The sequence below is a fragment of the Chiroxiphia lanceolata genome, chromosome 7 (assembly GCF_009829145.1).
Source record: "Chiroxiphia lanceolata isolate bChiLan1 chromosome 7, bChiLan1.pri, whole genome shotgun sequence".
NCBI lineage: Eukaryota > Metazoa > Chordata > Aves > Passeriformes > Pipridae > Chiroxiphia > Chiroxiphia lanceolata.
The window spans coordinates 17,088,134-17,100,598 of NC_045643.1; the positions used below are offsets into that span (position 1 = coordinate 17,088,134).

A 12,465-nucleotide genomic window follows, 5' to 3' on the forward strand; every position below is an offset into this window, starting at 1 on the left:
GAGTTTCCAAATTTACCTTCATCCCATTATGCTGGTCTAGCTATTATCCCCGCGAGCTGCCCGCGAGCCGCAGCCTCGCACCCTCCCAGGTTTTCCCCGCCGTAGCGTTTATGGTGAAGGGCAGGGCGAGAGGTCAGCCGAAATCATTTACAAACATATCACAAAGTTTCATTATTTTTACTTTGTCGACAGCGGCACACAGGAGTACAAAAGTTCATGAATTGTGTCTGACCCAGCTCCTCACTGCTGTCCTGCGGTCAACCTCTTCTCCTTCCACTATTTAAAACAGGCACCATAAGGACAAATAATGGTGCGGGTGTGATACATCCAACCACTGCGGAGGGCAGATTTGGGGGTGTTGCGCTTATCCGAGCGGTGTGTACCAGTTTGTTTGCCTGGTTCCAACTCCCAACTGCCTGATCTGGGAGATGCTATTTTTAAACATCTGCTTTCTTACCACTGCTGTGGTGCCTTCTTCACAGCAAGTGCAACTCGAAGCGACTTTGTGTCCTTAATCCCCCCCCCTCCCCGGTTTATTTAAATCTCCACACAACTATTTTAAGCGCCTCGCCCCGCTTTCTCCTCCTTTCTCTGAGGGGAGGGGGGGTACCCCCCGCCTCCGCGGGGGTTATTAACCACCCGGCTGAACTGGCAGGGTAACACCCCCCGCCCCCCAGTGCGAACTCGCGTTTGGGGCAGCCCCCAGGAGCGGACAAGCCCGCCGAGGGCTGCCCAGGGAGAAGCGAAGGGTCTGGGGAAGCAGCAGCTCCCCGCTCTGCTTAATAGTACACATTTTCATATTTGTTAGACGCTGTGACCTGCGTTTCACCTTATTGCACGACTTGCTCAGACAGGTCAAAGCCAAAGAGTTATTGATGAACAAAAGCGTTATATATTCACCTCCTGTTCTTCTGCCCATACCAAATACTTTTGATCTATCAGGCTTTTTGTATTCTGGTTCACAGTCAGTATGCTAAATGCACGTTAGCAGAAAACAAGTAATCCATACGTCGAGGGCCAGCCTCGGAATAAAATACCAAGGACATCTACGTAGCGCAGGGCTGAGCTACGAGGAGAGGAAAGTTACCTATGGAACACAGTTAAAACTGCAATGCTGAAGGCGATTCTTTAGTTCGTATTTACAGGGCTGGAAAATCAATAGAGCCACGTAAGGCAAAAAGACAAGGAGAAGCTTAGCACAGGCAATGAAATAGGTTATTTATCAGGAAGCAGGGAGAGGAAACGGGGAAATGCAAACAAACACAGTTCCTCTCCTCTACATGCTCCCGGTCAGAGTGGGACTGGTAGAAGTGGGGAGGGCAGTGTAGAACCTAATGCATCTCCAAATATCGCAAGTTTTCTTTCCCTCTTTGAGAGACGAGCCAGTCTCAGCCTAGAACACCAGGACTGATGCTCTTAGCTCCTCACTAGAGCCAGAAAGGTTCAACAGCATTTCCTGACGCACATTTATCTGCTGCCCTCCTCTCGGTCCCCCCAGAGCAGCTCAAGCAGGACCATCTGGGGTGCGAAAACCCCTACAATAAAAGATTGCCTTCCTAAGCTCTGATACCCATTCCCGTGCCTTCACAACATTTAAATCCACGTTAGAGTCTTCCCTGCCCGGAGAGACCTAGCAGCAGCGGATCAGCTCTACCGCCCGCAGGACTCGGATGCAGCTGGGCTGTCCCGGCTGGCCAGCGCGGACCGCTCCCAGCTCCCATCACTTCTTTCACCCAGTCACCAGGCTGTATCAAACGAGGGGAACATCAGAAAGCAGGCACAGCTCTGCTTGGGATCCCATCTGGAGAAAACAGTGGGAGTAGCCAAGGTTATGAGACACTGGGTCACAACGTGATCCGTTCGGGTTCTGCACGGGGAGGCGCTGTACAGTCCCGCCGAGTTGAAATGGAAACGCTGCTAATTGCCTTGGAGTGCTTAAGAGCAGGAGGACACCTGTACAGCCCTGTAATAAACCCCCAGGAGACTGCACCTCTGCTTTTAGTGCTAGCCAGAGTTATGACATGGTACCACAAACCAACTCCACAAGAGCCTTCACATGCTGACGTGGTCGTTTTCTTTCTTTTTTTTTTTTTTTTATTAATTTATTTATGTTGAGTAGCAATATTCATCAGGCATCATCATTTTTAATTTTTCCAGTCTGAATGGAAGAAACAGGATTTTCAAGCAACTCAGACTCTACAAGAAATAAGAGGTTACTTACCGTGGATGTTCTTCCATGCTGCTGAACCTGTTGCAATAAAAACGTTTGTTACTTTGTATTCCACATACGGGTGATATTTCTGGAGAATGGTTACAAACCACGTTTGATAGATGAAGGCAGAGAGGAACTGGTGGTAAATCCTGCGAGCAGTGGAGTGGTGAGATGGAAGCCCCTTCCAAATGAGGACCACGTTGCATTCAGGTAGTTTTTTATGAACACACGCTTTCCCTGTGCCCGGGGTATGATCATTCACTTTTAATATTCATAGTCTAAATTTTATACTGGATAATTTCTAAAGATGTGAAAAGTCAGAACTCCCTCTTTCACTGATGGAAAAGAAGAATAACAAAGGCTTTTTTTTTTCTTCTTTTTTTTTTTTTTTTTGTTCTGTGGCAATCCAGTCACTTAGAAATGAAATATTCAGATCACCTTTGCTAAACCATCACCCACAAAATGTCACAATACGCCATGCAATATCATATCCATGTAGACCACAGAAAGAACTACAGTTCTATCAGAATGAATATCCGGTTACTCTAAGATAGATCCCTTTTAAGATCACCTCATTAACCTATCAGTAACCACGAGACATACATCTTTGTTTACACTATGGAAGGATAGATTTAACTTGAACTTTCCTTCAAATATTTTAATAAATATATTCAAAGAGCACAATAAGGGAAACAAAAACACGTGCTTACTCTAATGCTTCTGAAAAGCGTCGTATATTTAAAAGTAAATACTAATGGGGAATTCTCTTCTCTAAGCTATTTTTCACCTTCTCTATTGCCTTCCTACGATATCTTGGAGAGTTACTGTTTTAAACACAGGGCAATTGCCTAGATATCAATAGTTCACTAAATAGAGCTTCCCAAGACCGTTTTTGGTTGGATTATTTTTGGTGTGTTTTTTTTTAGTTCTGCCCACTCTAGATAGCATACAGAGCCTGGGAGGAGAGTGGACTAATATCAGCATTTTACCCACTAAGCATTTTTTTTTTAATTTTTAAATTTTAATTTAAAAAAAAATGGTCAGCTGCAAATAAGAAATCCTATCAAATTCAGAAATGTCACACAGGGACCAGCCGGCTCATCCCGGCGCACCCCTAGCCACCTGAGCTCTACCTGCCCATTTCCCCAGCAGAGCTGTTCCGCGTTGCCAGGCTGGTACCCCGTTCCCATGAAGTTCCTCGTGGCACAGAGAGCCCGAGCGCGGCGGCGGCGGCGGGGAGGTTGAAAGCGGACTTACTGTGCGCTCCCCCCGCGGCCTGGGGGACCCGGTAGCAGAGGTGCCTGCACGGTCGCATTCCTGCCGACGGTTCCCTGCTAACACTTTCCCGATTACTGCTTCCAGGAACGAAAGCATCTGCACTTGTATGCTCTTAAACTAATTTATGGTGGGAATTATATTTTGGCTTGTCAACTCTCAAGCCATAAAACAAAGTTTATTGGAATCACGTGCTTCTAAATAGCCACTCAGGACCTATCTCTGTGGAACCATAAATAACCTTCAGCTTTAAACTTTTATTCTCTAAATAAAGGTTCGCTGAATCTGTCCTATTAAAATGGGACTGGGTCGGAATAGCGGGGATGGGTGGAAGCTCAGCTGCACGGCGTTATGCCGGCCTATTTCAGGAGCGTGTGGTAGGGAAAGCTGGAAAGGGGAGTTAGCATTCCCGAAGTGCTCTTCAGAAAGGAGCCGAGGGTGTTTCGCTGTGGATACCCGTTCAAACATTTCTTTATACTTCTTAGGGGACAGGGAAGCCCAGCGTCAGGAGAAAACAAAACAAAAAAACCCTCTAACCAACTGAAAGACGGAACGTCCTCTCTCTTCCCTGGATGTTTATGGCATTTTAATCAGGGTCCCCTGAAAAATGAGTTTGAGTCGTTCATCTCGTGAGCTGTGGCTCGGCAGAGCTGTGCCAGGGGTTGCGGGTTCGCCGGGCACCCGGCGGATCTTTGTAAGTGACCAAACTGCTGCAAACAGTGAGGGCATAGGGCTTTGGAAAGGGAGAAAGTGTGAAGCCTGCCACAATGAGATCTTTGAGGACTGGAAGTTTAAGGACGGTTATAAAACAATAAAACAGCCTCGGTGTGAAGGGAGAAGGGTGTGAGTTAGCAAATGAGAATTTCAAGGAGCCCGAGCACAGGAAGTCAAATGTCCCTGGCAGTCTCACAGCATGAAGAAACGTGGGCAGCAGCTCGCAATCTATCATGGCTAAGAAGAGGACGTCGGAGAGGCCAGCAGTTCCCAGTGCGTCCAAGGAAGGATTTATACCTTCACCAGAGGGCGGGGAGCCGCATGAGCCCCGTCGGGGACCGACCGCGGGCAGAGGGGACCAGCCACTCCTCCGGCCCTCGGGTGCGAGTGCGCCTCCGCCCGGGGACTCAGCTCTGAAAAACGAGCCAACTTCAGCTCCTTGCTGGGTAGTGGCACCAGCTGAGTGGCGCCTGCTTAACACCAGCCTGTTCTTACTTGGCCATTTCTGGCTACACAAGTCTGAAGTAGCCCAAAAGAGGCAGCTCAGATCTTGCTGTACACATTAGATAGCCGAAATCACAGCTGATCAATTAGTTTTTCTACAGAGAACAAGAGGCATACCGAGATCCTTCCCTACTCCTTCTTTATGACCCAGAATGACTTTGCATTCCACTGTTTTTCTTGCTTTTGTCAAGGCCTTAATCATATGGCATCACTTTCATGCTTTTTTTTTAATGGCTTGAGCTGGGAAATGGCTCTTTCCACCTCCCCTGACCAGGACACCTGGCAGGGGCAGTGGCATTTCAGCTGCAGTGCTCAGTCTGAGAAACTTTATCAGGCCCAGGGGATCTGGCCAAGCACTCCCAAGAGAGGGGTGGACTGTCTGGCATGGGGCTGACTTTAGGGTTGCTTTGTACTGGAGCATGACTCATGCTCCCAGCCCAGGGCAGGCAGGGGAAAAAGCTTCCTGGGACTCCCCAAGCCTTGCTCAGGTACCTGGGCCTGGGCACTGTGCGCCCTGAATCAGGCTTCTGGCAGCCCCTAGCTACCCTCCTCACCAAACACTTCATCCTCACTGGCCTCCAGAAGAAGGGTTTCAGCAGCAGACAGCTGCAGGGAGCCAAAGTGCCTGTTCTCTGGAAAGGTGCAAGAAAGCCTACATACTGGGATGTGAGGGGTAGGGTACGATAAGAAAGCGCAATAAAGTGTGGGGAAAATAGTCTGGGACGACAAGAACCATGATGGAGAGTCAAGTGTGTTTGCCCTGGGCTTGGCACTGGGTACTTGGTACGGTGAAGGTCCTGTCCCGGGCAGTAGGGGTGACGAGTGGGCTTCAGCCACTACACCAGTATAGGGATTGTCCCACCCCTCCCTACATGTCTGTGATGGCTTTGGTTCTCTTGACCCATCTCATGGGCAGGAGAAGCCAACGGTTTGTAGAAAAGATACTGTCCGTGTGTGCAGGAGGAGAGGAGCCGCAGTGAGGCAGGAGGCTTGGCAACACAGCGGCCGGCCAAAGTGTCAGCCCCTGGCAAAGGGGGTGGCCCAAGCCAGGCATGTGCTGCAGGCACACATGTCCAGGAGACTGGAGCTGGGAAAGGTGAGGCTGCGGGATAGTGAGGAATTGATGACTGAGATACAGCTCTCTGTTATCTAGGGACAAGATGAATGCAACAGTAACTGAGTAATTCTAGCCATGAGATTTTTGAAGAGGGAATTAGAACGATTTTCACATTTCCTATTCTGAAATGCAGATGTGAAAGTTGGCTTTGAAGCTCTGGCCAGTTCATTCTCTAGGCTTTTATGCAAGTTTTCCTATTTGGGACTGACTATCTGGAGACGGATAAGCTGTGTAATAAAGTAACACGGTAACAATTGGTTTCCCTCTGATAATTTTGCGATAAAAAGGTTGGGGAAATTGAATCACATGTGTAAGCCACCATTGCTCTTGATGCTACTTGACAGACACGACGACTGGCATCCTACCCCAAGGACCACACTGCCAGAAAATTACAGGCTCCATCTCAGACTTTGAACACCTACCAAGCGCCTCGATAACATCCAATGCTTTATGCCCCTCTGCTTTTATCATAACCCCGACCTTTCCACAGTCACCTTGTCGCCCATGCCCTCGTCAAGCAGGATGTAGGCATGCAAAGGCCCTTGCCCACAGCATCCCGCGCCCGCAGGCAGATCCGGTGGCAGAAGAAGCCCGGAGCGGGCAGGGCGGCGTCGAGCCGCGCCTCGACATCAAAAGGGGGCAGCGGCGGCGACACCTCGGGTCCGCGGGGGAAGAGGGTGAGGAGTGCGGGGAAGGGAGGGGAGGCCGGGGGCCGTGGGAGCGTCTCGCCGGGGCAGGCACGGCCCGGGGCGATGGGTGCCACCAGGGTCATGTCCGGGCACGGCTCAGGAAGGTGAAGCCCGGAGGAAACAGGTGAAGCTGAGGCAGGGAACTCTGCCGGGCCCCGGCTTGCAGGAGGCAGGGAGGATGTGCGGGGGCCGGGGGCTCCGCCCGCGGGAAGGGAGCCGGCGGGAAGGAGGGCGCGGGCCACCACGGGGCTCTGGCACCCACTTCAAAGGGATAGGGTGGGAAAAGGTGGGTGCCCGACATCAAAGGGCGGGCTGGTGACCGGGAGGGCGGCGAGGCACACGAGGGGAGCCCCGCGGCACTGTGGTTCAGGCAGGGAGTGCGGGAGAGTGCGCACCGGGGCGCGTAAGGGGCTGTGGACTGGGGTCAGACGGGAGGCCGCGGCACTGGAGGGAGCAGGAGAACTGGAGCGCAGCTGGAGTCGCCCGAGAAGGTCGGTGGAGCTCCGCCCATGACCCCGCCTGCTGGGGGGCTTCTTCCGTGGGCAGGCGGGCGGCAGGGTAGGGGTCTCGAAGCCGGCGGCGGGGCGGTGGGCCCCTGGCCCCGGAGGGGAGAGCGACCAGGCTTGTCCTACAGCGCCTTCTCCTGGAAGAGGCCGTGGAGACATAATGGCTGGTGGCGGCGGCCGGGGCCTGTCGCGCCCCCGGCGGCCGCTCCGCGGGCCGGCCCGGCAGCCCCGAGCGCGGGAGCCGTGGGCAGGTGACCCCGGCCCGGCCCGTCGGGGCGGGCGCCCACACGCGGGCAGAGCCGGCGGGGCCAGACCGCGACGGCGGGGCCGGGCGGGCGGCTGCAGTGACCCCCGCGCCCTCGCAGACTCCAGCTCGGGTGGCGCCTGGAGTGGGGCACTGGGCAGGCATTGCGGGCTGCCTCGCCCTCCCGCGGTCCCCTCCCCCGCGGGTGATGGGAGGCGAGTGCTGGACTAGGGCAGAGCCTGCTGCCGCTGAATGCACTTTTATTGCCTCTTTTCTCTGGCAGAGACCCTTCCTCTGCGCCCCGCCCGGCCTTCCCGACCTGCTGCAATGTTTATTGTGCCTCATCTTTTCCTTTCGCTTCCTGTTCTCTCCCGCTCCAGCAGCATTGACTGCCGCACTGCAGTAGAGCAGTAAATACCTTTAACAGCTGCCTGCCAACCGAGGGGTGAAATACCGTCTTTGTTCCGATTTTTTTTTTTCTGTCTCAAGCTCTCATAAAACACCCCGTGGGAATTATGTTTTTTGGGGGAACGAGAAAATGAAACGGTGGGATTTGCGGTTCTTAAGAGCTCCGAACCAACGCTTATTTCTTCATCTGGTCTTATCGGGTTTCCCGGGTCCGCAGTTCACATCACCTCCCCTCCTTGCACCAAAGCCCTGCCAAACTGGGGGAACAGAGACTGCGCTTCTCGTCCAGGCAACCTGCAGCAGCTAAACGGGAACCCAACCTGACTTCCCAAATGGCAGCCGGTGCCAGCGGTACCCGGGCTCTGCCAGGGAGCACAGGCTACCGCTTCCTGTCGGCTGCCCGTGCGTCAGTAAAGGGTAGGCTAGGGATCGGCTGTTTCCTTCCAACAAAAAAATGACATGAGTCATAAATTCTGTCGAACACGTCAGGAAATGAAGCAAGTGCGAGAAATGTGACTGTAAACTCTGTATTTCAAAAATTTCAGCACACCGACATATCTATACTCATACCACGTTATCTAGGTGTATAAATATATAAAAAGGTAGTCCTCATATGGGTCATGTATATAAAAATGTACATACAGAGTTTGCTATGAATACTTAAAATTACATAGGTATGCTTAAGAGCATAAACAGACCTGTGTGTACTTCAATGCTAATATAAATAAATAAATAATTTTTAAAAATACAGCCAATAATAGAAATAATAAGAGCAAAAGAAAGGAAGGAAGGAAACCATTTAGAAGGGGGGAAAGCCGAACTCCCGCATAAACCAGTGAAATAATAAATGCATATGTGTGTCCGTATGTGTCACCAGATGAACCCGCAGACACACATATGCACATTAGAATTCGTTAGAACATCCTGCTTTTGTTTTCTTCTTTTTCCCCAGGCAACGAATAATTTCAAAACAGCTCAAGGACGAGATTTTCCGAAGTTTTTGGAGAGATTTATAGCCAAGCAGATATAATTACTGTGTCACCTAGAAGGGATTCTAAGAGTGAAACCTAACGCGGTGCATACTTTCCAAGTTACTCTTGAAGACTGTTGTTAAGCTGAAAACGATTTGTCCCAAATAATCCCCAAATCCTGCAGCAGCGCAGGAGGGTCGGCTAGCGCTTACAACGAAAGCGTGGGGGACAGCGATTTTATTGCTTACTGTAGTAGGACTCGGGCTTAGCAGGCTGGAGAGGTGCTCGGGGACGGATTAAAGAAGAATTTCTTCTGCGCTTTCAAAATATGTACCCGGGTCACGACTCGCACCTTTCCACCCTCACTGTGTATTGTTTAATCAGGCGTTTTGTTTTACCGTTAATTAACTGGCTGCTTTTGGGTTAGATGGCGATTCGGTAAATTCCTGCAGAGCAATGGCACGATGCATTGCTACCACCGACCATCGATGTGAACCCCAAATAACAGGCAGCGTGTTTTCTACTGTGCAGTAACATTTTGAAAAATGGAGATGAGTAATATATATATACATATACGCGTTCAAAATAATGTACTTCTAAAGAATATGTGTTCTACAGACAGAAGTAGAGGTATATAAATGTATATAGATAATGTGAATATGGATATATACACATATATAGGTAGTGCAGGTATAGTTTATGCGACTGTTCTATCTCCTCGGTATATTTTAAAATAAATCCGAGGGGGAGGTAGTGTTGGGTTGGTTTGGGTTTTTTTGGGTTTTTTTGGTTTGGGGGTTTTTTTGTTGTTTGTTTTTGGTTTTGTTTTTGTTTTTTTCCCGAAAACTCGTGCCACATTTAGCCCCCGATATTTTCCACGTGGGTAAGTAGCCGTACTGCGGTCTGCGCTCCCGCCTGTCGAGCCCGGCCCCTATGCCGCCCACGGAGCAGGTCGGAGCCTCAGCCCTGGCTCTGCGGTACAGGGGGAGAAGGATGTGCGAAAACGTCCCGGCGGGGCGGGCGGGAGCTCCCGGGGCTGGCCCCGGGCACAGCCGCCGAGTCGGCGGGGCCTCTCCGTGCTCTCCGCCCCTGCGGGAGCACTGACCCTGATTCTCCTGCGAAAACACCTGTTAAGCTTTAAAGTTGCGCGACCGCCCTTCCGCCATGGGGAAAACAAGCTACGGCGCGCTTCAGGCCGGCGGAGGGAAAGTATGCAAAAAAAAGAAGGCCTTTTATTGGAAGAAACCCCACCGGCAGGCGAGGCACTGCCTACGCGCACTGCGCCCCAGCCTTCTGCCCCTCGCCGCGGAATGCCGAGGAGCGCCCCGCCATCGCGGCCCGCGGCGCATTTTCCGTGCCAGACAGCGCGCAACAGCCGCTCGCACTCTGCGCCATGGCCACAACTGCGATTGTAATAATACCGCCACCGACAATCACAGTAGCGATAACAACAGCAGTAATAGCAGCAAAAATAGTAATAGTAATATCACTAGTAGAAAGAACAAGGGACCGCGAGGTACAGGTGACCAAGGGTGACAGCAGGACAGGGGAGCCGATGCCGTGCCGCGTACCGGGACGGGGCGCGGGCGCGGAGTAGCGGCGACCAGCCCGAGGGGAGCTAAGTGCTTACCAGTTCGCGGCATTGCCCGCCTGCGGAGGAGCCCGAGAGGGTCGCCGTAATCCATTCTGTACCCGCGTAGCAATCCGTGTGCCGGAGGAGATAGCGGCAGCGGGGGCATCAAGCGGTGGGAGAGGAGTGAGGGGCTGGATGCGACGCGGCAGTGGGCGCGGGTCTCCGCGCGTCCCTCCGTGGGCGCGGGAGAGGAGGAGGCGCGGGGCCGGGGAAGTGTCAGTATGGAGGCGGCGGGACCGGCCGCGGGTTTGGGGGTGCGGGACACAAACATGAGGGCGACTGCCATACACCTCAGCCTAGACAAAGGTTAGAAAAAGAGGGGCTGAGGCTCTCTGAAGGCAGAATGCAGGGGGAAATTCGCCAGGGAAATCAGGAAAAGGCCATGAAAGCGCTCGCTGCCTGCACATGACCAGCCGCAGCCAATGACGAGCCCAAATAGGTCATAAAAAGGTCTATTACCAAGTTGTAAATTTTCTTCAAACAAAAAGGAATTTACTGCAATTCCTTGCGGATTTTGCACATACTGCTTCCCAGCGCCATGTTTTTTTCGCGCTGCGCTTTTTCTGAATCTTCGGTCCCGCCTGCCCTTCGGGCCGCGGAGAGTGAGGCAAGAGGTGGCAGAGCCGCACAGAGAGGCAGAGCACTGTGCCGAAGGATCCGTTTCTTGCCCAAACGAAAGGGGTCTTAACGCGTATCCCCACTCCCCCCCCGCACCCCCTCCTCCCCCCCGCTCCGCCGGGCACTAAAAGAAATCACATCTGTTTCAGCGCCCACTACTGAAGCGGAAGCCGTCGCCGACATAAAAATAGTCCGAGCTTCTTCCCCACCCTGCAGCGTGCGGTTCCCGCAGGTTGCGCCAGGCGCTGTCACGGCGCCCAGAGTGCCTCCACCCCCGATAAAACCTTTCCGGGGCACCATCAGGGAATTCCTAGAAAGCATTCTAAAAAATTAAAAATGGGCCTCCGTCCACAGGGATTGCTCGGCTCGGAGACGGACTACTGTGGATGTTTCCTGCTCAAGTTTTGTTTCAAGGAATAGCCAGAGCACTTCATCCGTGACCTCCCTGCTGATTGTAACTGCTAACAAAAGTAAACACGCCTAAAGATGTAGGATCAATGTTGGATCTTTTTAACGCGCTGCTTCAGGCAGTTGCACACCTGTGAATATCACATCCGTGCTGAGTGTCCCTCGGCGGAGGCACCGGCAGCTTTCGTGGTGTCTCTGCAGCACTCACGGCTGCGCTGAGCTGCTACACTAGGGAATGGAGAAAATCCGCGGAAACCACCGCGGTGTATCCGCGCGCTGGCCGTTTCGGGCGACCTTTCGTCGCCGCTCCAGCCGCGACCCGCGCAGCTACGGCTTTTGTTTGCCAAAATCCCGATGTCTGCTCCGGAGCTCGATGGCTCCGATTTTATGGGAGCCTTGCTCGGTTTCTGGTTCAGTTTTCTTTTTTCTCAGCAAGTCTCCTACTGAGACAGAGGGAGAGATTCATATGTCAGGCTACGGGGGGAAATACCTTAACAACTACAGCGACGTTTTGTTTTCCCTAATGAGTAAGACAGGGACGATTCCAGCTACCACTAGGCCTTGACCAATTATGTGCGCATAGGGAAGTCAGTTTTCGCCTGCGTGGCTACGTTCCCAGTCGGCCCCAGGAGAGCGACGCTAACGGAAACTTCTTAAGGAGTATTTTAATTTTATTCTCTTTGTCTGGTAATTAAAAACAACTACCTCAGCAGCTCTCTCCCGGACAAATACTAGCCTAAGAAGTGCTCCGCTTGGGTGTAAAGGTCTCCGACGTGCCTTCCCCTCGCGAGCAGCCCGTGTTTGCAGCGGTCGGCACCATCACGGCTTTCCCTATGGCAGGGCCCGTCGGTACCATGCTGCGCCCAGCCTCTGCCGCAAATGCAGCAGAGGGAAGAGGCTTTGCCCTACCCGGACACCAAACATGCTGGTGCCGCCGGCACTACTATTATTTTGAAAAGCGATGGGTTTTTGCGCGCCTTGCGACTGGTGTTCTTTAAATGCGCAGCCACCAGACTCAATCCTCCCTGAACACTAGGGGTACCGGTGTATTTATGCAAATCTATGCAGCAAAATATTTACTTCACCGCTTTGTTGCAGCTTCCCCTCCTTTACAACCTTTAACCAACGAGGCGAATTAAATAAAACCGAGAACAATAGCTTCTCTT

At 52.2% G+C, this 12,465-nt stretch overlaps 1 protein-coding gene across 1 annotated transcript in view; it reads right to left on the bottom strand.

Annotated features, from left to right (window-relative positions):
* HOXD3 (homeobox D3) overlaps positions 1-10,391 on the bottom strand; it is a 29,078-nt gene extending 18,687 nt beyond the window's left edge. Inside the window, exon 1 of the mRNA XM_032693357.1 lies at positions 10,271-10,391. The gene's annotated coding sequence lies outside the window, so the exon portion shown is untranslated. The remainder of the gene's footprint in view (positions 1-10,270) is intronic.
* Between the last annotated feature and the right edge of the window lie 2,074 nt (positions 10,392-12,465).